A 27,631-nucleotide genomic window follows, 5' to 3' on the forward strand; every position below is an offset into this window, starting at 1 on the left:
AACGATATTATTGTTTTACAACTGTTTCTTTTAAGTTTTTCTAGTATGAATGATGAGAAGCTTCGATACTTACCTTTAACCAAAGACTTTTATCGTGTTGTGTATTTCTATTCTTTTTATATACCTATTACCCTAAGAATATTATATTTTTCTGAATGATGAAACTGCTTTTTTAATCCTTTCAATAACGATAATTTTGTGATATAAAATGTAACAAGAGTCAAAATTACTTCGTCAAAACAACAAGCTTATGACGTGATTTCAATTAAATTTTAAACTGGAGATGATCAAACGATATTCTTTATAAAATTATGTACCTAATTCAAACCATTATTTTATAAATATTTCTAAAGTTAAAAAATTGTAGAAAAAATCACAATTTTCGGAAAATGAAAACATTTCGTAGAACAATACCATAATATAAAATGAAATACAAATTCTTGGAATATTTTTTACCTTGTCTACCGCACAGTCTCATATAACTATGCGAATGACGTCACGCGTAAGCTTTTCTCCAAAAATTCGCTGAACGCGTCTAAAAAATAACTTATTTCGTACTTGATCGAACGTCAAAACCATATATTGTTTTATCACGTAGAATAACTAGATCTATAAATAATCTAGATTTTTCTATTATGCTTCATTAGTCCTCTGATATTTCGTCATAACGTAATGTTATAGAATTTCTGAAGTGAAACTTCTTTAGGGCGTTGAGAGTAAAATTTCAAGGTTGCGTCAGGGAAATACCGTCACGTCATGGAGTAAGGATACAATTTTAGTATCTTTGAATGTCGCCAAAGACGTTTTACTTCGGAACTTGTGCTCGGCACACACGCTCTTTATTTGATTAAGTAAATGATTTCAAAGTACTTACTTTTCATTGTTTCGTTTGTAAGTCTATATTTCAAACATCATGCCACAACGTGAGGCAATCAACTGAAAGTCTTTGGAGCAATTGTTAGGTTCTGATAGAAATGTTTTATATACTTTAGATTTACACAATACACTATTGTTCACGTGCGATAAGAGTAAAAAGAAGCAATTTTCTATCGGAACTGTAATTAGCGAACAGGTGGGTGAATATTTGCGTAAATTCGTATTCTTTGGCGATGTTTTTTTGCTGGGTTTTGTTATAATATTTTTGCATGGCTTCAATTTTTAACTTTGATTACCAAAGTTTGTTTGAGATTACCAAAGCTTAGAGAATGAATAATCGCTTATTTGCGTATTATTGTACGGATTATGATATCTTACATATTACAATCCGTACAATATTATAGACAGTTTACGCCCTCATTTGAACTGACTGGCAAATTCATAATATGATCGCAATAACCAGCCATAGTTAATTATGGTAAAATATGAATTTGCCAGTTAGTTCAATTCACGGCGTAAACTGTCTGGAAATAAGATGTCATAATACGGCCCCTGGAACAACAACAATGGTCAACACCAAGTCAACACTGATATATTGTCAATCATCATGTGATTAAAATTAATCCTACATACAACTCGTTTATCGTATTACAGAATGAAATTGGATATGTATTATTTACCTAGTAATCTAGTATCAACATCCAATTTGGTGCACGTGTAGGTGAGTGGTAATAGCATATCTGATAGTTATCAAATAACATGATTAATATTTCCCTCCGTTGATTAGTGTGTGGAGTTTAAGGTTAACGGAATTTTTTATCGATTGCATGTATATCGGAATTTTTAATCGATTGCATGTATATCGGAATTGAATTTATTTTATATTGATGGAAGTAGAGTAAGGTCTATATAAGGATCTATAAAAGTATTGAAAATAAGTATTGTACGAATTTTATCGCTAATTACAGTCATATTTTCTAATCGTCTTTTAAATATATATAACTCAAAGGTGACTGACTGACTGACATAGTGCAGATCTATAAACGAACAGCCCAAACCACTGAACGGGTCGGGCTGGGCATGAAGGTAGATGTTAGGACGTAGGCATCCGCTAAGAAAGGATTTTGATCAATTCTACCCCAAAGGCCATAAAATAGGGGATGAAAGTTTGTACCATGAAAATTTATCTTATCGACTGGGCAACAGCTAGTTTTGTTTAGACGGATTCACATACAACCTGTATTTGTTTTACCTCCTCTGGTTGACAACTTGTGTTAAAATTTTGAATTTATTGTATTACGGTCCTTTGTTACATGTAGAGCAAAAATTCCTGCTAACCGTGCTCCAGCTTTAGTTATAAGTAACGAAAACATACGCGCAATCTGTGTTTAATAAATTTCTACCAAGAACTCAAACCCATTTGCTGCAGCTTTATAAAACAAAGATTAATTATAACCGCTCCGTATACTTCCTTATTACAGTGGAAATCCCTTACGTAGAAATAATAAACTTCATATTATAAAGTAGGGGCAATTTGTTGCAGCTTAAGCTTAGAAATAGTATAATAATACTAGTCTTAGACGAGATATTCATTTTGAAGTATTCTTGTTCGCCTCTAGTGACCTATTCTTTAATATAAATGCCCTTTGCAAAAAATTTTAAATCGCAAAATAATAGAAAGCTGCCTAACCGATTCGCGATTGATGTTTCTTTATAGTATATCATTCGTAGCATTGTATTGAAAATAATAAGAACAATTAAATCAAATTAAAGGATTAGCATACAATGTGTACACTGTACATACAAAATTCATGGTACATTTTATTCCTTCATAAAATAATACTTTTTTATACACGAACACATCATATTATACCTTATTACATAACAAGTTTAAAATTTTCCAGGGACACTTCAACGGGATAAATGAAATCAAAAGCTCTTGTTATACATATTTTGTTTGTAAAGTTGAAATTTTCCAAATCCTAAACAGTATTCGGCCGGATCACAAGGGATAATCCAATCCATTGCTTTAAGTCCCATTGTAACTTTCTATAGAGTAAAGAGTTAAACCAATAGAAAGGGCAAAGGGTAAGTAATTAGATAAGGGAAATTAGAATGCCCATAGATGGAGTTTAATCAAAACTATTTCTATTGTGGAGGTAACCTTAATATTGTTGCAGATGCTAGTCAGTTTTGTTTAGTTTTCATGGAGGTATGTAATATGTATTATGCATATCGTATGAAAGTAGTATTTAATATTATATATTCGAGTACCGTATTATATTCATTAGTTATTGCATTGTATACTATCATCTTTGTTTTATATAACTGCAACGACTATGCAATGAAAAATAATAATATTAAGTGTAAAATCTGAATATTTTGCATTTTGTTAATTGTGAATTGTGTATGGGTACACGAATAAATTTTATTCAATCGAGACTTGCGTATAACAACTTCAATTATAACCAGATCTTTGCAAAATGTACAAATCAATATTAATAAACACTTTCGTTATGAACGTTTCGTTTCGTTTGTAGATTAATTTTACTTCCAAACCTTCATTTGAAATACTTGAACTGCGCTGTTGTTGTGGGTCAAACAATTTGCATACAACTTGCGAGCCATTCCTCACTGGTAATTAACTACAAATTAAATAAGTTCCAACTGTTCAATGGTTTTCAAAGGGCAATTTATCTTGGTGATTTGTTAACCGGCTTTCTGGTTAACATTGATTATTCAAAATCTAGAGCGGTGTTATTAATTTGAGGAACTATCGGATCTAATTTTAACAAATAACCGTCTTGTCTTTTAAGGGCACGTTTTGTAAACTGACTTTGAATATCGGGTGAGAGGTGTTTACAGAACTTTAATAATTACGCTCGGTGTTTGGGGGCTGTCATTACAAGGAGTACTCTAGTTTACTGATTTTCTCTTCTAAGTTTTGTTTATGAAAGTTTAAATTAAGATAGATTACTTTATAAAGTAGAAAAAGAAAGAGTCAAATGACTGTTATGCAATATACTATGTATCAATAATAACAACGTATCTTACCCTTTGCCCCCTATATTGTATACTAGATTTCCGCCCGCGGCTTCGCCCGCGTTTGCAAGGAAAACCCGCATAGTTCCCGTTCCCGTGGGATTTCCGGGATAAAAACTATCCTATGTGTTAATCCAAGTTACGCTCTACATGTGTGCTAAATTTCATTGTAATCGGTTCAGTAGTTTTTACGCGAAAGAGTAACAAACATCCATACATCCATACATCCTTACAAACTTTCGCCTTTATAATATATATTAGATATTAGATTATAAAGCTGAATACTTTGTTTGTTGGTTTGAACGCGCTAATCTCATGAACTACTGGACCGATCTGAAAAATTATTTCGGTGTTAGATAGCCCATTTATCGAGGAAGGCTACAAGCTATATATCATCACGCTAAGACCAACAGAGCACCGCGGGTATAACCGCGGGGCACAGCTAGTGCATTATATCGTTGACAGCATAATAAACATTGTTAAATGATAACATATCCATCGACAGTAAAAAAATACATTTTAATTTGAAATTAAACACATTTTATGGCCCTTTATATTTCTATAAATAAAAATGTCACACTTGAACATAAAATCCATATTTGCTCCCATTGCCATTTACATATTTTAGCGAACTTGTCAAACACGAAATCACGAGAAATGTTCAAGTATATTTTAACTTTTGAAAACTTGCAGTCAGAAAATCCCGACATGCTTTGTTACAAAAATTGCAAACCTCAAGGAAAATGTGAAACGGGAGAGGAAATTGAAAATATAGACGAAAATGTTGTCAATATTGCTTTTATGACTGGCACTTTTAGTAAATATTTTAGGAGTGAAATTTAAAAATTCTTTTTATTAGGTGTACAGATTTATATTTTGTTGTTTACAGGGACGTAAAATACGCAATAAATCAGTTTGTCTCATGAATATTATCCTTTATTATTGGTTGTTCATCGATCGAGTACATCGTGCTTTATCCGATGCCGATGGTCCTGTTGGTTGTGCTGGAGCTGGGAATGTGGATGGATGCAGGATGTAGAATTTTTAATTATAAAAGAATCCCTTAATTAATCTCATTACTTAAACTAAGAATATTTTTTATCAATTTGTTTTATATTGTACTAGAGGTCCGCCCCGGCTTCGCCCGTGGTACATATTTCGCAATAAAAGGTGGCCTATGTCCTTTCTCGGGTATCAAAATATCTCCATACCAAATTTCATGCAAATTGGTTCAGTAGTTTAGGCGTGATTGAGTAACAGACAGACAGACAGAGTTACTTTCGCATTTATAATATTAGTATGGATTTGTAAGTATTATATTTAAAATACAGAAGTTGATATGTGTTATTTATACAAAGTCTTTAAACAAATAATTTGTTGATTTACCATCATAATATTGTATTAATTACCAACCCCTTTGTCTTGTTACTTTCGACCCACGACGTGTTACTTTCGACCTGCTTACGGGGTCGAAAGTAACAACTGACGATTTTTTTTTAAATTTCGTTTATTAATATAAAACACTACATAATGTAATAAATTGAGTCGCTAATGTATAGAATATAAACTAAATTTAAATATGGTTATATTAATATAATGATAACAGTAACACCCAGTGAGTAATCAAGGCAAAAGTACAAAGTGTTACTTTTGTACCCGGTCTCCCCTATATAGTTCGGTATCTGTATTCAAATGGTTTGTGTAAGATTTAAGGTGAAATTTTATATCACTTAGATATATATCTGAAAAAAAAAACTTACCTCGCTTACTTTAACCCATATGTAAAATAAAGAAAAATAAATTAAGAATACTAATAATATAAAGATTTATTCTCGTCTTAATAATTCTATGTTACTGAAACCAAACATCTATAACATTACTTACTAAAAATCCCTACGTTACAAAATTGCAAGCATTTTATCTGACTATTAGTACGGAGACAAAGGTTCGCAACAACTGAACTGAAAAGTTCAGTAAATAGTTCATTTTACACCGATCACGTATCTTGTTGGATCGCGTAATCAGTAGATAGAAACGTTTGGCTGACTGTAATACTACGAAATAATATTTGGACTAACTTATACTAGTGATGTCAAGTGAAATAATATTGGTTAATGTGTTATAGCTTAATTGAAGATTAGAAAGCTTTAAAAATATATTTATTATCAGTTCGGTTCGGAAAACGTTGTTCTGATACCTAGAACTAGTCAATCATTATATGAGAGATAGATTGTTGACCGAATTTCACATAAAATTTTATAAAATCAGTCGAGCGATTCTGTAAAAGTTTGGTAAAAACATCAATCAACGACAATTTTGTATATTGTAGATTATAATTAGATAACATACAGACTCTGAACATAATCAATTTTCATTTGTATATTTTTACTAGCTTTCCGCCCGCGGCTTCGCCCGCGTTTTCAAAGAAAAACCCGTTCCCGTAGGATTTCCGGGATAAAACCTATCCTATGTCCTTTCTCGGGTATCAAAATATCTCTATACCAAATTTCATGCAAATTGGTTCAGTAGTTAAGGCGTGATTGAGTAACAGACAGACAGACAGAGTTACTTTCGCATTTATAATATTAGTATAGATAAGCCTGGTATAAATCAAACATCAATAATTATGTTACATCGCAAGAAAGCACAATTCTTCCACTCTACATAAAATTATATCAAAGGTACATAAAGCTACAGTTCCTAACCATCGAGCCGTGTTATACACACTCTTTTGGATGAGTGATCCCCATCTAGTTTGTAAAACGTCTGTAGGCGGCGGAAACTGTCCACCAGATTCACATTTCAAATGGAATAGTCGCAACTTGTCATGCATTAAGATCAAATAAAGCCCCTGTTACACAGCTTGCTATGCGCGGAACCTGACAGCTACGTGCTGGGCTTGTGCTGTCGGAATGTGAGAGTGAATGGTTGTTATACGTCTAGCATACCATGTGTTACCATACCACCAAACACTGAGAGGCGTTTCTCTATAACATGCAAACTTTTCCTATATATTGTTATCAGCCCCCCTAGACAAGTGGCTTTCTATTAGCGTAAAGTTCAATAGAATAGATTATGAATGTATGAGATTGACGTTTGATTACGACGGCGACGACGATTGCTTACGTCAATCTCATACATTCATAATCTATTCTATTGAACTTTACGTTAATAGAAAGCCACTTGTCTAGGGGGGCTGGATTGTGTATTTTTATAAGAATCGCATTTTTTCAAGAGTATGATACAACTACCATATTTATGACCAAGCAAAATACTTATAGGCTCTGTATTCATAATAACGATTAAACTTGTACGATTAAACGTGTATTCTTGAGAACCAAGTATTTATTGCATTACACATAATTACAATATCTGAGTAACTGTGACCAAACAAAATACTTTCAGTCGTTTTGTAATCCATATCTTTCTTATATATAAAAATGAATCGCAAAATGTGTTGGTAAGCGCATAACTCGAGAACGGCTGAACCGATTTCGATAATTCTTTTTTTATTATATTCCTTGAAGTACGAGGATGGTTTTTATGTAGAGAAAACGTAAACATGTACCACGGGCGAAGCCGGGGCGGACCGCTAGTAGACATATAAACTTATCCCTAAAGATTATGTGTTGTCTTCATATCCTATCCTATTCTGAAATTCAAGTAGGTATGTCATATATTATAATCACTTGAGATTTGACATGTGACGTCACCCGGCTTAAATCCTTCTCATGACAATGTTGACCTCCTGCCGCTTAGCGTTTAATTTATGCATCACCCCTTAGATGTGCCGCTTTCAGAGAATGGAATTTATTGTATTAGCATTCACTTATTCAACGTCTTCAGTATTATCAAATCATGTCAAGTAGGAAGATTTCTTATTGCACATAATAGATTTAAATATGAAAATACTTTTGAAGTGAAACTTCTTTTGGCGCGTAGAGAGTAAAATTTCAAGGTATGGCAATGCCGTCACGTCATGAAGTATGGCGACGATATAAGTATCTTTGAATCTTGCCAAAGAAGTTTCACTTCTGACACGTATGCTCGGTACGCACGCTTTTTTTATATAGCCCATGACTACGCTCGCTCTACGTTGTAAGTGTAGGAAGAAAAACAAACAATACCATTATATTATATAGTGTATTATCCTTACAATAAACAATAACTGACCTTTAAAGGTTTTCCTCATACGAAAAAAGGAAATCACATACAATCTTAAACGGCTTTCTCTACTTTAAGGACCTAAAAGGCCAAAGAAGGAAGCCAGTAACGCGACAAAGGAACGCCAAAGGATGGTACAGATCATTGGTCAAAAGGAGACGTATGCAACAGAGACTTTGTATTTACCCACTGACTTATCCTGTGAAGGAAATTGCTACTGTATAAACCGTGTTTGCGTTTCTAGGAGATAATTAAAGTTTATGAGAACTGCCCCCCTAGACAAGTGGCTTTCTATTAGCGTAAAGTTCAATAGAATAGATTATGAATGTATGAGATTGACGTAATCAATCGTCGTCGTCGTCGTAATCAAACGTCAATCTCATACATTCATAATCTATTCTATTGAACTTTACGCTAATAGAAAGCCACTTGTCTAGGGGGGCTGGTATTAAAGTTACAGTGATAGTGGAGAATTAGATTAACGTTTACTGTAGACTCGTTGTAAGTAAGCTTGAATGAATTTAATAAAAAAGGTTTATATATGAATATTATTAATGTAGGTCTACCTTTATCAGGTATATATCTATACTAGCTTTTGGACCCGCGGCTTCGCCCGCGTTTTAAGAAAAACCCGTTCCCGTAGGATTTCCGGGATAAAACCTATCCTATGTCCTTTCTCGGGTATCAAAATATCTCTATACCAAATTTCATGCAAATTGGTTCATTAGTTAAGGCGTGATTGAGTAACAGACAGATAGACAGAGTTACTTTCGCTTTTATAATATTAGTATGGATAAGTATGGATGAGACATTTTGTAGCTAAATAGAAGATTACTCTTATATATATATGTATTATATTCAAATAAGATTCAAAGCTTAATCTTTTTTTACCTTAAAACTAATATGAAATGGTACTTATTTATAGCATAGACAATATTAAACATCATATAATTTTCAATATCGTATTTCCAATATTGACAATATTTCACGAATTCCAATTGCTTTAAGCAAATATCAACAATAAATAGAGGATAATAATACTCTATAATAAAGTAAATTTGCCGAAAACTTATCCAATAAAAATAGAATAGTAATAAAGAACTTTTCATTGCGTTCATCCCTTTATTCCCTTCCATGTACATATAAATGTATAATGTGTATGTATGTATTATTGTATATTGCGTGCCGAAACTAAATAATCGGTTTGTTCGATAAATATTGTATATATTCAATTTAGGCACAGGGTGGTTTATGTTGAGAATAAAAAATAAAACTACATGAATTTTTGATATGAAACTGTAATAACATCCAGTGCATGCCAGTAAAACCCTGGTTGTAAAGCTAGTAAATTAATCAAGTAGCTATAACTAGTTTCTTAAATCAAATTATTCCACAACATGATCACAAAAGTGATTATCTTAACGACTTCTAAAGTAGTTTTAAAATGTTAAAGTTTCAATAAGTGAGGGTAGTACGAAAATAGACGTAGGTGTTCTAACTTTTCTCATCAACACGGCAAGCGCGACCTTTTAATACATATAACCAGTTCACACAGTTTTGAAATTAATCATTTTGTGACGGATTAAAAACGTGATTTATAGATTTCCGTACCGAAGGCATTAGTAAAATTTATTCAGATGTAAAATTTAAATCATAAAAATCTTTGTTGGATAAAAGAGTAAGCTATACCAAGCTACTAGTTATTATTCTGTGGCTATACTTATGTCCGAATGCTTAAGCTGTAGCAATCATGTAGCAATACAGAATTGTTAGGTACATTTTTGTTACAAAATTGTTTAAAAAATACTTATAGTCTCTTATCAAATAATAATACATATTGTAGATATTATTATAGAATAAATTTACAAAGAAACATAAATGTAAACTTCTAGGTACATGAAATTATATACATATACATAAAAGGAAAAGACAAAATGCATTTAATAATTCAGGTTATCCAACCTAAAATATCCGACCGAAAATATATTTCACCGGACGGGATATTTTTACATCGCTATTTCGTTCCGGGTTTCTCTCGACCAATTTTGGCTTCGATAAAGATTAGTTAGACTTCCCAGTGCTACTGGAAATCTTAAAAATACGTCGACTGAATTTGCAACATTGTAAATCTTTCATGAAATTTGCCTTTGCGAAATTTAAAAAAAAAAAAAAATAAAAATATCTTTATTGAGTACAAAAATTAATACAGTACAATTACAGTGTGGCTCTGTCTTCCTAGCTAGGAAAATCCTGTGTTAAGGAAGACAGTTCCTTCCCAGAGAACATGTTCAGTACAATAAAAAGAGTTTGTTTACATATTTTTAACATTACTTTGTAATAAATATTTTTAAGAGTATCAAATTCTAACTGATATTGGGATTTGTCGTAAGATTTCCCTTGGAAAGTGTAGTTCAAATTTATTTGTCATATAGTTTTCGATTTGATTTATTATATAAAAAAAAGTAGTCTTATCTCCACCGGAGATAGAATTACAATAATTGGACTCAACAATATTATTTGTTATTTATTTATTCTTGATAACAGCACAGATTACAAATGAGTAACTACGTAATAACTAATAATAGTTCACGTACGATAAGGCAAAGATGGCGGACTACACAAAATAAAATTACATCAAGATTACATCATATTCGCTACGTTCACTTGTTTTAATGCATCGTATTTTCCTCACATAACAACTTTAAATTACATTCTAACATACATAATTAATTACGCCAATAAAAACGATTATTTTTCAACCTAATCTCGTACACTCAGAGTCTAAAAACAGAATACCAAATTAGACCACTTTATATTCCGCAATCGAGTACCTTTACAAATTTATTTATGAACTAGTATTGATTTGAAGCAGTTCGTTAAGATCAAAGGTATTTACGTCGGTTGCAGAAATAGACCGGTCGATGGAAAGTGACCATGAGTGTTCGTGTTTCTGGTGACCAATTTCCATTATTAATTCAGTATTTGTGGATACGGAACAGTTGTTTGAAAGGTTTGTTATTAGTAGGGGTTTTATAGGATGGAGGTATAATTATAAAACATATAGGTAATTAGTATTGATAAGTTTTCTTCGCAGCTGAAAATGATTATGACGATTGTAAAACAATAATTAATATCATAATTTAAATAACTAAAAAAAAAATGTTGTGTGGTTTTATGAAACCACGGTAAAAGTGAAACTGTTCGAACGGTTCCGAACACTGCTTTGTGTAGCGCATGTCGCGTGACGGTCGGCTGCCGAGTAGGTATACCTACTCGGCAGCCGCGATACACGCGACATGCGCTACACAGACCAAAAAGTTTGAGACGATGTAATAAAAGTTTCACTTTAAAATACTTTCGTAAAATTATTGTATTGTCACCGATCCTATTAAATCTGTCCGTTTTAACGTAACATATTATTTTCATTAATTAACGTTATTATTAAACATATCGGTTACATACAAATATGCAGGTGAAGCGAATAAACGAACATGAAAATGGCACCCGTTTGTTAACAAAATCAATCAGTGAAAGTAATGAATACAATTTCTTATAGATGTACAGTTAAATTGAGATTTAAAGACTTGGAACCTGCACAAATAGTAAATTTATTTGAGGAATTTCCAAGTTCCTTAAGTCGGTTTAAATTGCATTCCTCACCCAGGTTTTGTATTACAAAAATGTTTTAAATTAAGATTCTGTGGGATTAAGTATTGAAATGTTTACAGATATAATGTACATTTCAGTCACAACAACAGTTATAGAAAGTGCTATATATTTTTAAACTAGCTGTGCTACGCGGTTTTACCCGCAGTGCTCCGCTCCTGTTGGTCTTAGCGAGATGATATATGTATAGATAATTATATCGTCTTCCTCGATAAATGGGATATAGGTATACCTAACACCGAAGAATTTTTCAAATAGGACCGGTAGTTCCCGAGATTAGCGCGTTCAAACAAACGAACTCTTCAGCTTTATAGATATATTATATTTTGATACTTCATATTTATAGATATATTTTGATACTTCATAATTAAATTTGGTCACACTACTGAAACTTCACCTGCTATTCCAATCACGCGGTTGGAATTCCAAACTAAATCGGTATGTCTGGTTTAATTCCGTTATAATTATCACGAACTAATGACGCTCTATAGATATTCATAGAATATTGCATTCAATGAAGCTTTTATAAATCGCTTTACTAGGAAATCGGATGCAGGGATTAGAAGAGGTTTATCTTCCAATATGAAATGGTACAGCTAAAGTTAATTTAGGATTTTTAATAATAATGTTTAGTAAACAACAAGATTAAGGTATTGTGGTGAAAACTGGTAGAGAATGGGAAGGAATAAAATTGAGGCTGTTTTTGATTTGTGGATTCTAAAACCTTGAAATTATTTTTAACAGAGAATTCCAAACTAATCGTCCATTTTATTAGATGTATAAACAGCTCCGATGGTTTTATATCAAATCACTTAAAAACATTTGTTCGTTCCTTATTATGTACCTTCATTATTATGTAACCGAACCTACTATAAAAAAGTTATTTCTTAGAATAACAATTTCCACCAATTAGAAACAATGCGCAGTATACGTAATACTACAGTATAGTAACACTTCGACATAGACAAATGTATCGCAGTCGCTTTACCTACTGTCCGCGAATTTTATGCCCCGAGCCATCCATTTGTATGCATAGCGCAAATATCATATCCATTCTATGCCCGTGTTTGACTTTTGACCTCGATACTATACTGAATGGCCGCCTTGTTTCATATTTCTTCCATTGTTTGAAGAGCTCCTTAGTCATTTTCTTTCTGAAATATGTCATGAAAGACTCCGTTTTTAAAATTGTTTATTAATATGAGTATAGTATAGTATTATGTTATGTGTGTTAATAGTTAACTAGATGTGGCTGGCGTTAACATTATGAGACTGTTTAAATACTAAATAGGCATATTTATACACCGTTCTGCGAAGGACGGCAGGGTATTTGAATACTTTTCTGTGAACAAAGGTAGGAACTCGAAGCAAAACAAACATTAATTTTTAATCAGCTTCAAACTTAATTTCGGAATGTTTTGGTTATAAGCAGCTGTGTTAACATCTGATATAGGAAAGGAAAAAGAAAAACAAATGTTTAACAACATTTATGGTGATAAATAACATTTCCAGCGTTTCGTTCCTAATATATGAATGAATTTCGACTCTCTACAATGTAGTATGATCCCGCTTTATGCCTAAGCTTAACTATGCGTTCCTGTCATGTGACAATATCGTGTTAGGGGTTCAATCAAGTAATGATTTGAATGCAACATTTTGGAATAGAACATCGAATTACGCAGAATACAAAGGTACTATTATTATTATTTTCTGTAATTATTAGCTTTAGTAGCTGTTTCAGTAGAATACAATTACTTTCTGTTTCCTAGCTAATACATGTGGTAATTAGGCAAACATGGGTGTCAGTGTCTAATTGCAATACGACACTTTAATTACGTCAGTTTTCCGCAAGAACAATATTAAACTATGTTATAATTTCCAACGCTCAAGGTGCATACGTTGTTAACATTTTCAACACATATTCAGGCTGCTGATTTGTATTCGAAGCCGCAAACTATGTGCATACAAATTTACAGTCGTAATATTTAGCATATCTCAGAGTAAAACACATATATAAAGTCACACTTACCGCCGATTTCTGAATTGAGAATTTGACTTTAACAACGTTACCATACTCGTATTTAAATGGTCTAACACAAATAATAATATTTTAATTATATTGCTTTCATAAACTTACATGTTTAACAATACTTTAGTTTTAAAGAAGAGATGTAACGTTTAAGAATGTAAAATATAAAGGCTTTATTTATTTAAATATTTTCTTGTATTTCACATAAGCTTTCTCAAACCTAAATAAAACAATTCAGAAGCCGGTCTAAACTGTTTAATTTAAAGTAAAAATCTAGCTTCGATTTATTTATATAAAAACTAGCTTCCGCCCGCGACTCCGTCCGCGCGGAAAAATTAAGATTTATTTATTTCTACGTATTTTTCCGGGATAAAAAATATCCTATTTTATGCCCAGGATAATAAGGTATAATTATACCAAGTTAGTCTTTACGCGATGCTTTCACATACAGACAGACAAAAATTTTTTTAATCACATATTTGGGTTTGGTATCGATCCAGTAACACCCCCTGCTATTTATTTTTTCAATATTTTCAATGTACAGAATTGACCCTTCTACAGATTTATTATATGTATAGATATACATTTAACAACAATAACAATGTTCAGGACAGCTATTCTGTGTGAATATTTTGCATAATTTCTGTCTGATGTCATGGAATGTAAATCAACGACGATCAACCATCTGTATGTAACGTGTTTTATTGGAAACACGATTAATTAACACTTTAAAATTTCTCTAAATGCGTTGATACATGACCAATTCAAAAGGTTACCTAATTATTCATGGTTAAACAAATTTCAGGAATCTGCTTAATTCAAATCCGGTCTTTCGAAACTAACAGTAATCCTTATCAGTATAAAAGGTTTTGTCTAAATTCATTGTGGTCCCATTTGAATTCACTATTTCTTGTATAATTTGTGCTTGAACAAAGCTTTTCCGAATGCTGTTAATATCATACGAGTATACAATCTTTAAAAAAAAGACGGGTTGCACTCCGGGAGTGCCGGCAGAAATAGAAAACTTGATTATTAACGTTCAGCATGTTTAATATTTTGGAATGGTATCCGTCTTACGCATGGAATATAAGGGCTAAAAAAAAACCTTCTTACGCTTTTTCGATCAGGCCACGTGTCCTGACGCGAGTTTAAGATTTTATACCCAACGCCGCTAAAGAAGTTTTCACTTCAAAAAACATTAAATTTAACTTTTCAACCGTTCGCTATTAGCATATTTTTAATACTGGTAATTTCGAGAAAACCAGAAACTAAAGATATTAAGTACAGGAATACTGTTCATTGACAGAATTTTAGTATAATTTTGTTTCATATTTAATTTTACTATGCTTAAACGACAAGTCGTTTTATCCCACTTTTAATTTAATAACTTCGCCTGCATGTTAGCAGATGTGATATTTTAAAGTAAGTAGTTTGATATTATTATTTTTAAAAGTTATTTTTGCATAACCTACATACAAAGTTGATTTTACTAACGCATTATTCCATCGTTAATGGGATCGTACAGGCAGCTGCCATCGCTCAATGTTTCATTAAATCTATGTCATTTTCACGCAAAATGGCTGAATGCTTGCGCAGTTCTTTCTCGGAATATATCCATGTTACGTTACGTCAATCTCATACATTCATAATCTATTCTATTGAACTTTACGCTAATAGAAAGCCACTTGTCTAGGGGGGCATATTTTGTTATGACGTCATAGAGTAATCGAATCTGAATAGTATTATCTTTGGAACATGTTTTTCCATTTTCATCAAGGTGAACTATTTTGAGGGTACTAACGAACTATTGATAAAACATGTTACTTAATTAAGAGGTGTCCTTGTATGGATAAGCTTGAGTGTTACTGGAAAAATTCTAGTCCCTTTAAAACTAAGAGAAAGTAATAAAACAGGGTTGGATCGCTTTCTTACTCATAAAGTTAATCCGGCTCATGACTGATTAACTTTTTGAGTAAGAAAGCCATAAAATACTCCATATTATATGAAGATACTATATTTTAATCGTTCAAAAAAGGGTACCATATTGGGATACAGAAAAGTGAGGTTTCGAATGACACTTATCGTTAAGCGGGCTACTCACACAATTGCCGCAGGGACAATCGCGGTTGCACGTGGCAGTTGGAGCAATTAAAAACCCAAAGAGGCCAATTTAAAAATTGCCCCTGCTTGTCTATACAAATCTCAATTAAGGAGGCAATTAAGGGTGAAATTCCAATATTGCCCCTGCAGCAGGTACGTGAATAGCCGGCTTTACAAAAACAAGAACGAAGAAAGAAATATAACAAAGTCCCAGTACTAAAAACTATCTTATCGAAGTTATCTCTATTATAGTTAAGTTAACCCTCTTAGGTATGTCGTACTACGCTTTATGCCTCTAGCCACTATGAGAGTACTAAAATATTTTTAGTGTTATGTTTTCTTTACAGTTTGTTTTTTTCTGTATATAGGTAGGTAACTGATACCTATGAAAAGTTTTGAGTTTATAAGATTGGTATCAATTTAATAAAATAATACATACAATAAAATAAATTTGAAATACATGTCTTTAAAGACATGTAATATATCACTTCTGTACATTTCATTTTTAGATCAGAAATTATTAAAAAAAAACAAAGTTGTTTTTTAAATAATTTAATTTATTATTCTAAGTAATATTCAAATAAAAACATCAGTCATTTATTATATTACCCTGTATTATTAATACACACAAAATATGCTTTTAAATGCTGCTAAGTTTGAAGTATTAATGGTATTTAATAAAACTCGGAGTCGAGTTAAAAGCCTATGGATTCGACCTTCAACAGAATTAAACAAGGACTTTATAAAAGCCTTTTATAACGTGATTGATTATGGTGACACATTTAGGTCATTAACCGACTTCAAAAAAGGAGGCTTCCACTATATTTTTTAGCTTTTATTGCTTAATATAATTGTTAAAAATAACTTAGATAATATGATAAATATCAGTACCTAACAGAGGACAATCGAAAGTTATAGGAGGTGTACAATAAGAATTTTTCGAACAATTCAATAATTTCACATAACAACTAGCTTTCCGCCCGCGGCTTCGCCCGCTTTGTGCTTTAAACTATTCTATCTCTCAAGTTGGATCGAACTGCACATGGTGTACGAATTTTATTATAATCGGTTAAGTGGTTTAGGAGTCCATTGAAGAAAAACATTGTGACACGAGATTTATATATATTAAGATTATCCCATTATCCCAAACATGGTTTAATTATGTATGTATTACACTCTTTTAACGATTTTTTTATAGATTTATTAGTTATCATTTGCTTCATAAGCATTGTTATTTCTATGCAAAATATATTCCATATCGTGTCAAAGCTTTAAGAATTAAAACATAATAACTATTTACTTGAATGGTTCCATCAACATAATATTTTAACACAGCGCCCTATCAAAAACGGGTTCAGAAAACCGCTGTCAAAAGCTATGATGACGTGAAAAGCGGTCTTTTATTGAAAATATGAATATTGTTGTGGCAAGAGACAATGAACTTTAATAACATGAAAATAAGCTCTGAAACGCATTAAGATATACAACACAGAGGTCTGCTGAGCTAATTTTGATCCTTATATCAAAGACTTTAGAGTGATTTTTGATCAGAAGACTCGATTGTTTGTGTTAGTATCATCATGGACAACGAATCTGATACCAGTTATTAATTAAGTGTATTGTAATGTGTTAATAACAAGATATCAATAGATGGCTAACATTATGTTCCCTTAACGTAATTAAATGATACAGAAACTTGTAGTAGATATTATTAGGGTACATATTATGTGAAGTTTTATTGTATAAGAAATTCATTACAGTACTAATTTATTTCAAACTTCAAACTTTGGTAAATTTACAACGTACACACATAAGTAAAAGCCATGGCTAGTGTACACATTAAGGCGGTCTTATTCCTTAAAAGGCATAAAAAATAAAAAGTTACGCAAAGGAGAAACAAAGTAGATAAATAGTATTCAGTTAATTTCTGCAACAAAAATATTTTGCGGCATTTATCTACAATTCACAAAATACATGTTCAATAGTTAGTGTAACAATTTATTCTGTTCTGAAACAGGGCATAAAATAGCCAACCGCATTGAGTATTCATGAATACGATTGTAATTAACAACATACTGGACAATTCGTTTCTAGCAATGGAATGTATTTTTTTCTTTTACTGTTGTCCACACAAAATATTCACAGTGCTACGAAATTCGTAGCAAATTTCGTAGCTATTGTAGACAGTGAAAAGTGCTACGAGTATTGTAAAAAGGTTATTATTCTTGGCTTTATGGACACATAGCATTCTTTAATATTATGTTTAATATACCTATTGAAATAAATGTGCTAATAAAGATTATTTATATAGATGAGTTAATGGCATCACAAAAAATATCTTATAAGTTCCCATTCATATTTCTGTGAAATAAACCGCTTGATGGAAAAAATAGCTCAAAATAGACTAGGTTAAAACAGTATTATAAAATTAATTTATAATTCCAGTACAAATATATTATTATGTTTTAAGCCGCAAATAAAACAATTCTTTTTACCAACATAATAAATGCCGTAGGCCCAAAAATAATCCTTGTTTTTATTTATTAGACTGGCCTTATAAAAATATAAATTTAGTATTAAGAACAGCAATTACCTTTGTAAATTTATATATTTTGAAGTAGACAATACCGCGGGCGTTTCTTGTTTGTCAATATAATATCATTTTAAGGTTAACACCCACATGTGAGCGTGGGTTTTTGTTTGTCAAGCCTCTTAATAACATGGCTTTTTCATGTCAATTTTGATGCTATTGTGTTTGAATGGAAGCGAAAATAGATGGTTCTAGAACCGAGTAGTTCAATTGTGTTATAGTTAAAATTAGTTATAATACTTTGTTTATAGCGATTTAGATATGAGAGCTTTTGGAACATAATTTGATGTTCTAAATATGAGGTTGAGAAATTGTGTCTAATATAAATTCAAAAGCTATTTGGCGCCAATACTATTTGTGTATATTTATAGTTTATCTATGGAAATTATTTATACATAAATGGTACAATTCATTCTTGACTTCATTTGAAAATTTTCTAAAAACAAAAAATGGTGTTCTTATAGACCGGGAGATACTGACACAAAATTTCGAGTCATTTGTAACAGGATGGCGATTCTACAGGGGTCTTAGTACGCAATGACAAAAAGAAAAATGATGGTGTGAACGCTGGTACCGGTGGGTTAGTCGCGTGGGCGTTAGTCGAACTCGTCGGAAAAATAGCGAAAGTCAAACGATTTGTAACACAAAAATTTTAGAATTTACCGATAGCCCATAAAAAATAAGTAGGCGGTAGTGTCATGCCATACTTTTCCGGTATGACTTACAGCCCGCCATACCGACGCGAATGTGTTGATTTAAAAAAAACAATTATTCAACCATTTGTACCAAGCTAACTTTTGCACAGGTAACCATCGTCGTGCAGCCATTTACGAAAATCGCCATGCCATACTTTTCGGACGATTCCAAATGGTCGCCATACCGCCGAAAATCTGCAAAAATTTTTTATTTCGCCTATCTTTTTGTACCAGTATTGCATTTGACTTTTTGGAGAGTATTTGATAAAATGTGACCATTATTATATTTGCCATACTTCTAGTAGGGGGAAAAAGTGCTGTCATACTTGAAAAATAAATTTATTATTAATTTATATAAGTGAAGATTTCCAACACCTAGATCTTTGAAATTTTGTATTTATATTTGTTGATCCTCAAACTTACAGGAAAAATAAGTGCCATACTGTTACAAATCGTTTGACTTTCGCTATTTTCCGATGAGTTCGATTAACGCCCACGCGACTAAGCCGCCGGTACCAGCGTTCACATCATCATTTTTCTTTTTGTCATTGCGTACTAAGAACCCTGTAGAACCGCCATCCTGTTACAAATGACTCGAAATTTTGTGTCAGTATCTCCCGGTCTATTATTTTGATTGAAACAAATATTATAAAGCTGAAAAGTTTGTTTGTTTGTTTGAACGCGCTAATCTCAGGAACTACTTGTCCAATTTGAAAAATTCTTACGGTGTTAAATAGCCCATTTATCGAGGAAGGCTGTATATATCATCATCGTTAGAGACCAATAGGAGCGGAGTAATGCGGGTAAAACCTTAGGGCACAGCTAGTATGTCATAAATTAAAAGGATCTTCACCATGTTGTATCTCGCAAGAATGTACGAAACAAGACAGTGAAAGAATTATTTCATTTTAACTTCAAAGAATTTTCAATAGATCTTCAAGAGTTCTCTCTATCTTACTACAATTTTAAGAACTTTGTCGTTTTTTCATCTATTTGGAAGTAAGCCAATATATTGTTGTCTTGAGGTTCCTTTTAATTCAATTTACTCCATTCACTCTCGTCATTGTAGTGTCTCTCTAGAACGGGACACTAAAAAGAATAAATATATAAAAAAAAAATCTGAAACTTAGCTTGTAACAAAATACATATGAAATACAGATGAATTATAAATAGTTACATATTAGTTATTACTTTTATAACTATTATCTATATAAGTATGTAAGCACATGAAATTAGTTGCTTTATCCAAAAATAAGAGAAGAGTTTTACTATCGATAATAATTATTATTCCGGGAAGATGTAAAATATATTATATAAAACCCTTTTTTGAACAATGTACCTTAGTGGGATAGATAAATTAACTAAATACATATTAAGATATTTTTAAAGTGATAATAATTTTAATTATTCGACTGCTCATTAAACATAACCGCTTATTTCTCTATAATATATTAATAAGCCTCCCACGTTAGCCACATTGTTCTCAGCTCACACCCACTGCCCATAAAAGCCATAAAATAGCAAGCCCTGAACAAATACCAAAACGAAATACTTTTAAATATTCCGTGTACCGTCATATACTTAAATCATAACAAAATGCTGGTTATGTGACGCAAAATAACTTTATTTAACCCGACAAAGGTTGCGGTACTTTGTGAATTCCCCAAGTTTGCGAGGAATGCGAGGCGCCTGCGTTGTTTTGCTCGCTTGTAGGATTTACTCAGTGGCAAAATATGTCACTTAATTTTTCAAAGGAGAATTTTTAGATGAAGAATTTGTCTACCTTTATAAGCGTAGGTACTGTGTTTTGGGTTGTTTAAAATGTTAATAAGCACTTGGAATTTATATTCTCCCTGTTTATGAATATTGGTTTGTGGAATTCGGTTTAAACCTTATATAATTGCGATATTAATGCATTGAAAATATTGATAAGAATATGTACCTATTACTTATATTATCAGCCGAAACAACTGATGCTGTCCAACCTTCGCATTATCAGTCAGGAAGTTTAAGATGAAATAGTTAAAGACGGTTTCAAAATTTAATATACGTATTTTATGCTATTCACGTAAAATGAAATTTATTCGAAATGTCTTCAAAATTATATTGTTATTTAATTCCCAGTAATGCTTCTCCGCATCAACAGTAGCAAATAACATTGTTCAATATCTCATTTCTAGATACCAATAATAAGATGAGAACAAATATTACATTGAAATTATTGAAATAATAAAATTGTTATTGCAATGGAAGTTAATAACGTTCGATTGCTTTCAGATAATTGGATTGCACATCAAACAGTCCAGTTATTATATAAGGCGCGGTGATGCGCAAAATGTCGTGCAAAAGTTATTGAAATAAAAGCATTTTCATTCATATAATATATATAGCTGTGCCGCGCGGTTTCACCCGCATTGCTCCGCTCCTGTTGATCTCAGCGTGATGATATATAGTTTATAGCCTTCCTCGATGAATGAGCTATCTAGCACAGAAATAATTTTTCAAATCGGACCAGTAGTTCCCGAGATTAGCGCGTTCAAACAAACAAGCAAACAAACTCTTTAGCTTTAAAATATTATAGTATAGATTATTTTTTTACTAAAACTAATCCGCCTTTAAATGGTCAGAATATGGTAAAGTTTAAATGAGACAAAACAGAACTAGCTTTCAAATAAAAAAAGAATCATCAAAATCGGTTTACTCTGTCGAAAATTACAAAAAGTATCGTCTAACAAAAAAATTTTATAATACATGTAAACAGAACACTCTTAGAATTTAGGATTTCATAAATACCCTAACTTCGTTATAAAACTTTAGGGTTGAAATTTACACGAATATAGTGATATGAATACTGAATGCAAAGCATAGCTTCAAACTTGTTCCAGGTTCAGTTGTGGCTAAATATAGAAATTAGAAAGTTTATATTCGACTAAATATGATTAGAACCTCCTACATTGAAATATAGCTTCACGATTTCAAAACATATATCATCATCATCATTGTCAGCCTACATTTGTCCACTGCTGGACATAGACCTCAGTCATGGCACGCCACTGAGCCCGGTCGTTCGCTCGTTTCTAGCCAGTCGCCAGTTTTGACCAGCAACCCTGCGGATCTAAAACATATTATATACATACCTAGAAACTACAGATAAAATTCATACACATTAAAATACAATTCTTTATTATTATCAATTGTACAAAGTAATAATACAAATTTGTATTTGAGCCTGTAGTACTAAGTCCTAGGTACTACCTAATATTATAACTGCGAAAGTTTGTGAGGATGGATATATGTTTGTTACTCTTTCACGCAAATGCTACTGAACCGATTAAAATGAAATTTAGGACACATATAGATAATAGAGAGTAACTTGGATTAACACATAGGATACGTTTTATCCCGGAAATCTCACGGGAACGGGAACTATGCGGGTTTTTCTTTGAAAACGCGGATGAAGCCGCGGCCGCGGGCGCAAAGCTAGTAAAAAGTTACTATTAGATTACATTTCTCATTTCCTTCCACATGCTGAAATTTAAAATACATTCAGACTTTCATAAACATAAAAACGCAGGCATTTTTAATTCGAGCTAAAAAGGGCTCCTAATACCATTACGGTTAACCCGGAAAGCAATGTCATTTAATAATGAGTTTCCCGCCAAATGGTAATTTTTTAATTGGTTTTATCTGACAGACACAGCCTTCCTTTCTGTTTATGATAACAGGTTTTATCATCCTTCTTTTAAATTTGGGAGCATAATTAAATAAAGTGGAATGTCTCTAAATTCATAATGCACTAGTTATAAAAAATATTCTTACAATGCAAACATTGCAAATTGTATAATTTTTATGTATAGATTGTATCTTTATAATTTCCGTTCAGGGGCGGCAATGAACACTGAAAGGCCTTGAGCGTACCCCGGTAATGTTTTTATGTATTTTATTATATTAAGTGGAAATTTTTGTTTTTAATGTTTCTTTCTAATTTATTTTAATGTTACTCCTGCATACACGTTTATTATACAAAATAATCAAAAAGCCTTAGAGAGTTGTTAAACTATAGATGTTCCTGTATTGCGGTCTTTAATTCACATAATACATGTAAATAGTTCCTGTATGTCATCAATTTGAGGATTAACTTTTTATTTCCGTTGAACAACTAGTTCAACTAGGTAGTTAGTATTACAATTATTATAGAGTGAAAGTTTTTGAATATCTAGATGGGTTTTGGTATGAGCCGTGTGTGATACCTATTATGCAATATTTAAATTATGTAATTTTACAAAATATTATAAAAAAACTAAATGACCCGACTATCGAACTGAAACTTGTTTATTAAAAATAGCTTGTCTTAAATTAAATACCACCAGACATCGGTTCAAAAAGTACAGTAAAAACTTACATACCTTTTCGTTTCAAAACTTTGTAATACCAAAATTTTACCTTCAATATTTTTGAATAGAACTTTCCAACCCGTGATAAGTACTTTACCCTTTGCCCCGACACGAGAGGACATAAGTCCATTTTTTGTAAAAAAAAAAACCCCTATTAGTTAAGATTCATTTTGATCCAAGAGCTTGAATTTCTGCGTTAGTGGGGCCATTCTGTACGTTAGAAATAGAGTCATTATATTGAGAGGGGGCGTGGTACCTTTGTGGATAAAATATTATTACCACGGAATGTTTGATGTGAATGGAGATCTATTCAGAGTTATTATTGTAGTCGAAATACCTTGTTTGGTTCACGTTTCATGAGTGAGAATATAACTTGATCTATAAATTTTTAACGAACACGTCACTTCTAATTCAATAAATCAAAACTAAAACTCAAACTCAAACATTATTTATTCAATTAGACTTCTTCTAGAAGCACTTTTGAAACGTCATCAGATATTTTTAACATTTAAGTACCACCGATTCGGAAAGTAGTATCTACGGAGAAGAACCGGCAAGAAACTCCATAGTTCTAGTCTCCATAGTAGAACTCCAAAGACATTCATTCGTAAATATAAACATCAATTCAATATTACAATAGCGAATAAAGCTTATAATTAATTATGGAATGAAAATAAATTTCTCAAGCCTACACACTTCTTAACTATGAAACCATATGAAAGATTTATCCTCTCTACATAATTTCATTAAATTATCAATCTTTCTCTTTAGATGTATCTTATCGTAACATTCATAACAACAGCTACCTAGAAAAATCTCCGTTATTAAAGCGCTTTTAAAAACAAAAGTATCAAAAGCACGTAACAATTCTGCACAAAGCGAATGAAATTAGAAAAAAGCATTAAAAAGTCCATCCACTCGAAAACAAACGCTTTCATTACAAGACGAAACCAAGCAATAACATTCATTAAACGAAGTTTCGAATTTTTCATTTGAAACCCTTTGATATCCGATACGGTTCGAATGAAAAAGTAAAATATCGGTTACAACTGGCATCTTTGTTATGCAGTTTGAGAATTTGCAATTCAGAGGTTAACATTCGTTTCCTTCGGATTTTTCCGCGCGGGCGTAGACGACTAATAACATTTTGTTGACAACCGCCGCTGTGTGACAGGGACGACAGCGGTTCTAATTATATAGAGTTGTTATTACTAATGATTAAAATTTTAACACACTACACTTACAGCACGGAAATCGATTCAGCTCCTAAAGAGAAGTGGTACTAGCATGGTAAAGATAGAGTCGTTACATATAGGTGTTATGTTAAATAATTCCCTTACAAAACTTGTTTTGTGTACGTCGTATCAGCTCTATATAATTCGATCCACGGTATCTCGTCGGGGTTGAGGGCGCACGTATAAGGGCGACCGTACGGCTCCTGCATTCATTCGCGCTCTGAACCGCCACCCGACTAGGCGGGGTGGCGTCAAATACACCGTTCGACTACGACCGCGCGCGTTTGTATTTTTTTAGTGTTCTTAATTTTAAATGTGGAATTAGAATTTAATTTATTTTTTTATCTGTGTGTGTTCCTGGCCGGTGAGTTTTTGAAATTTGAATTTGGAATGGTGAAGTTTTATTAAATTTTAACCGTTGCGACGTGTTCGAAAATGGATTGATAAAAAGATAATTACTGTTTTAATTTTATTTGCATGAAAAATAAATTGAATAAAAATATTGTAAATTACGTTAATGAATTATGTGACAACGCTGAATTTGATATTTTAATTTCACGATTGCTGTTATGAATAATAATTAGAAGGACCATGTTCTGAGTAATGAAATTATATCCTAAGTTTTTATAAAGCTATTTACGTATCGTACAAAAACCTGTTGTATAAATGCGTTATTTTTCAGTGTAGCTCTTATAAAATCTATTCAGAAAAAAATATAAAATATCTATACATATAATTGGACAAATTAGTGATACAGTTTATGCCGTTATACTTTTTAATACCTATTTAAAATAATCACTATTATGGGTTAAATATACGAAATGTAAAATATATGTAATGTATAAGAATTTAAAATATAATTTGCTAATCTTTTAAAAATCGATTATTAGCGGTAGATATAATGTATGAATAAATTCGATACAATTGTTAATGCACAATCTACCGACGTATTTATAACTACATATTATAAGCTTAAAATCCATAAATAAAAACGCATATTACATAAAAAAAGGTTTTAATACCGAGGGAATTAAGAATATAATTGAAACGAAGCCTGGTGTCGGAATTAGGACCGAAATCCTGTATTACATTTCAGTCCCTGGTGAGAACAGACAGGATAATTTTATGAAAATTGGTATTTATTAATGGTAATATTGTAGAGCAATTTTAATATTGCTTTAAGCTTCCTATTTCTAATATAAGGTTTCTAGTATTTAGTAATCTATTCTTTTTGAACCCCTTGGCTAACCCCGTTGACCTAAGAAACCAATAAGTGTATTTTATAGTCATTTAAGTATAGCTAATATAAGGCGTAATTTTACTACTTTTATGAAAAATATTTGGAGGTGAAATCAGCGATTCTTGTTTTATAAAAATCGACTAATTATTATTAATTATACAAAAAAGTGTCACATTATACATGCGTCTATTCGTTCCTCCATCAGCATTTTCACAAATAAAAGTAAACAAAGATTATAATATCAAAGGAGAATCTTGAAAAGAAATTTCAAACACATCGTTTTGATATTCAGATTTAAAAAGGTATTTCAAAGAAATGGCACTAGATATTATTGAGGTCAAGGTTTGTTTTGCAATCAACGTGGAATCCATAAATTGAAACGGTACCGGTATTTTTGGGCTAATACGGCTTAAATATCCATTATATTCACGAAAAACGTTATGTATGTCGCCGTAATATTGTAAAAATCGTTACATAAAAACTAACTCGCGAGAATGCAAACTGTCGAATAATTGCGATCTGTTACATATTGTGCTTGCAATTTAACGCATTTTTTTCGTTAGACTATAATACAATTATATATTCTAAGAATTTACTTTTCCCAAAGGTCCGTCAGGTGTAAGTAGACGGACTGTTTTTTTTCTGTAGGTTTTAAATAAACCGGTACTAACCTGTCGCATAACATCGAAGGCCCATTTCACAAATAAACGTTACATTTTTTACGGATCAACTATTTTTTCGGAATTTCATCTCGTTTTAAAATATTCTCGCATCATATTTACAAAGGAAAAAAAGAATTATGCAAAATTTTAATCATGTTATTTTATACATAGGTACACAACGATAACGATTTATCTATTTTGCCCCTATACCAAATATGTAGAACGACAATATGTTAAGATTTTGATTGACAAACACGTCCAAAACTTTAGCAATCACATTATAATCAGGATTTAGTAAAATTAATTTAAGTGTAGCAAGCCAGGTGGATAATTCGTAATTATTAAAACTATCCAATTATACGGTTCGAATTATGCTCTGGGGGTTCCTGTTTTGTTAATTTATGTTCACACATACAATTTTGTATTTTAGGTTAAAGTTTAATGTTTCGATAATTTCAAAAATTCCATTTAATGACGTATGTTTGGTTCAGCCAAGCTATCACCAAGCTTTTTAAGTTATGAGAGCATAACTTAAAAAGCTTGGTGATCGCATATTTTCTTTTATTGAACACTCGTTTTCCGCCCGGAGTGTGCCCGTAGCACCCATAGTGAATATTGGTATTTGGTACTAGGTTTTACGTACATTAGTAACGAACATTTATCGCGTTTAAACAAACATACAAACGGTCCATATTATTAGTACACGTTGTTTTGTGATAGCAGTACTTACTATTAACTATTCTGTGGTGATAGTTCGTGAGCATTGTTTTAGTTCGTTGATAACAATTGATGGTAAAAAAATGAAAAGCTTTATTTCACACGTTTAAACATAGTTTAATACGAAACTGCTTTGAATATATGAATACAAATTATAAAGTTTATTGCCCGCGCCTTCGTTGTTCTACCTTTTATATGTCATACTATTTGAAGTATATTAT

The 27,631-nt window shown here is 31.9% G+C and overlaps 1 protein-coding gene across 4 annotated transcripts in view; it reads left to right on the forward strand.

Annotated features, from left to right (window-relative positions):
- Window positions 1–10,956: 10,956 nt before the first annotated feature.
- Window positions 10,957–27,631, forward strand: part of LOC149897137 (xibalbin-1-like) — a 58,857-nt gene continuing 42,182 nt past the window's right edge. For 2 of the 4 annotated variants that reach the window (XM_090116910.1, XM_090116913.1), the window contains exon 1: window positions 24,965–25,073. The gene's annotated coding sequence lies outside the window, so the exon portion shown is untranslated. Of the gene's footprint in view, window positions 11,093–24,964; window positions 25,156–27,631 lie in introns of those variants that run through there. The other 2 variants (XM_090116911.1, XM_090116912.1) reach the window with 2 other exon arrangements.

Source organism: Colias eurytheme, chromosome 26, assembly GCF_061535395.1.
Source record: "Colias eurytheme isolate Ceu_HAF_F1 chromosome 26, ilColEury1 Martin Lab GWU primary, whole genome shotgun sequence".
In the NCBI taxonomy this organism is placed as follows: Eukaryota; Metazoa; Arthropoda; class Insecta; order Lepidoptera; family Pieridae; genus Colias; species Colias eurytheme.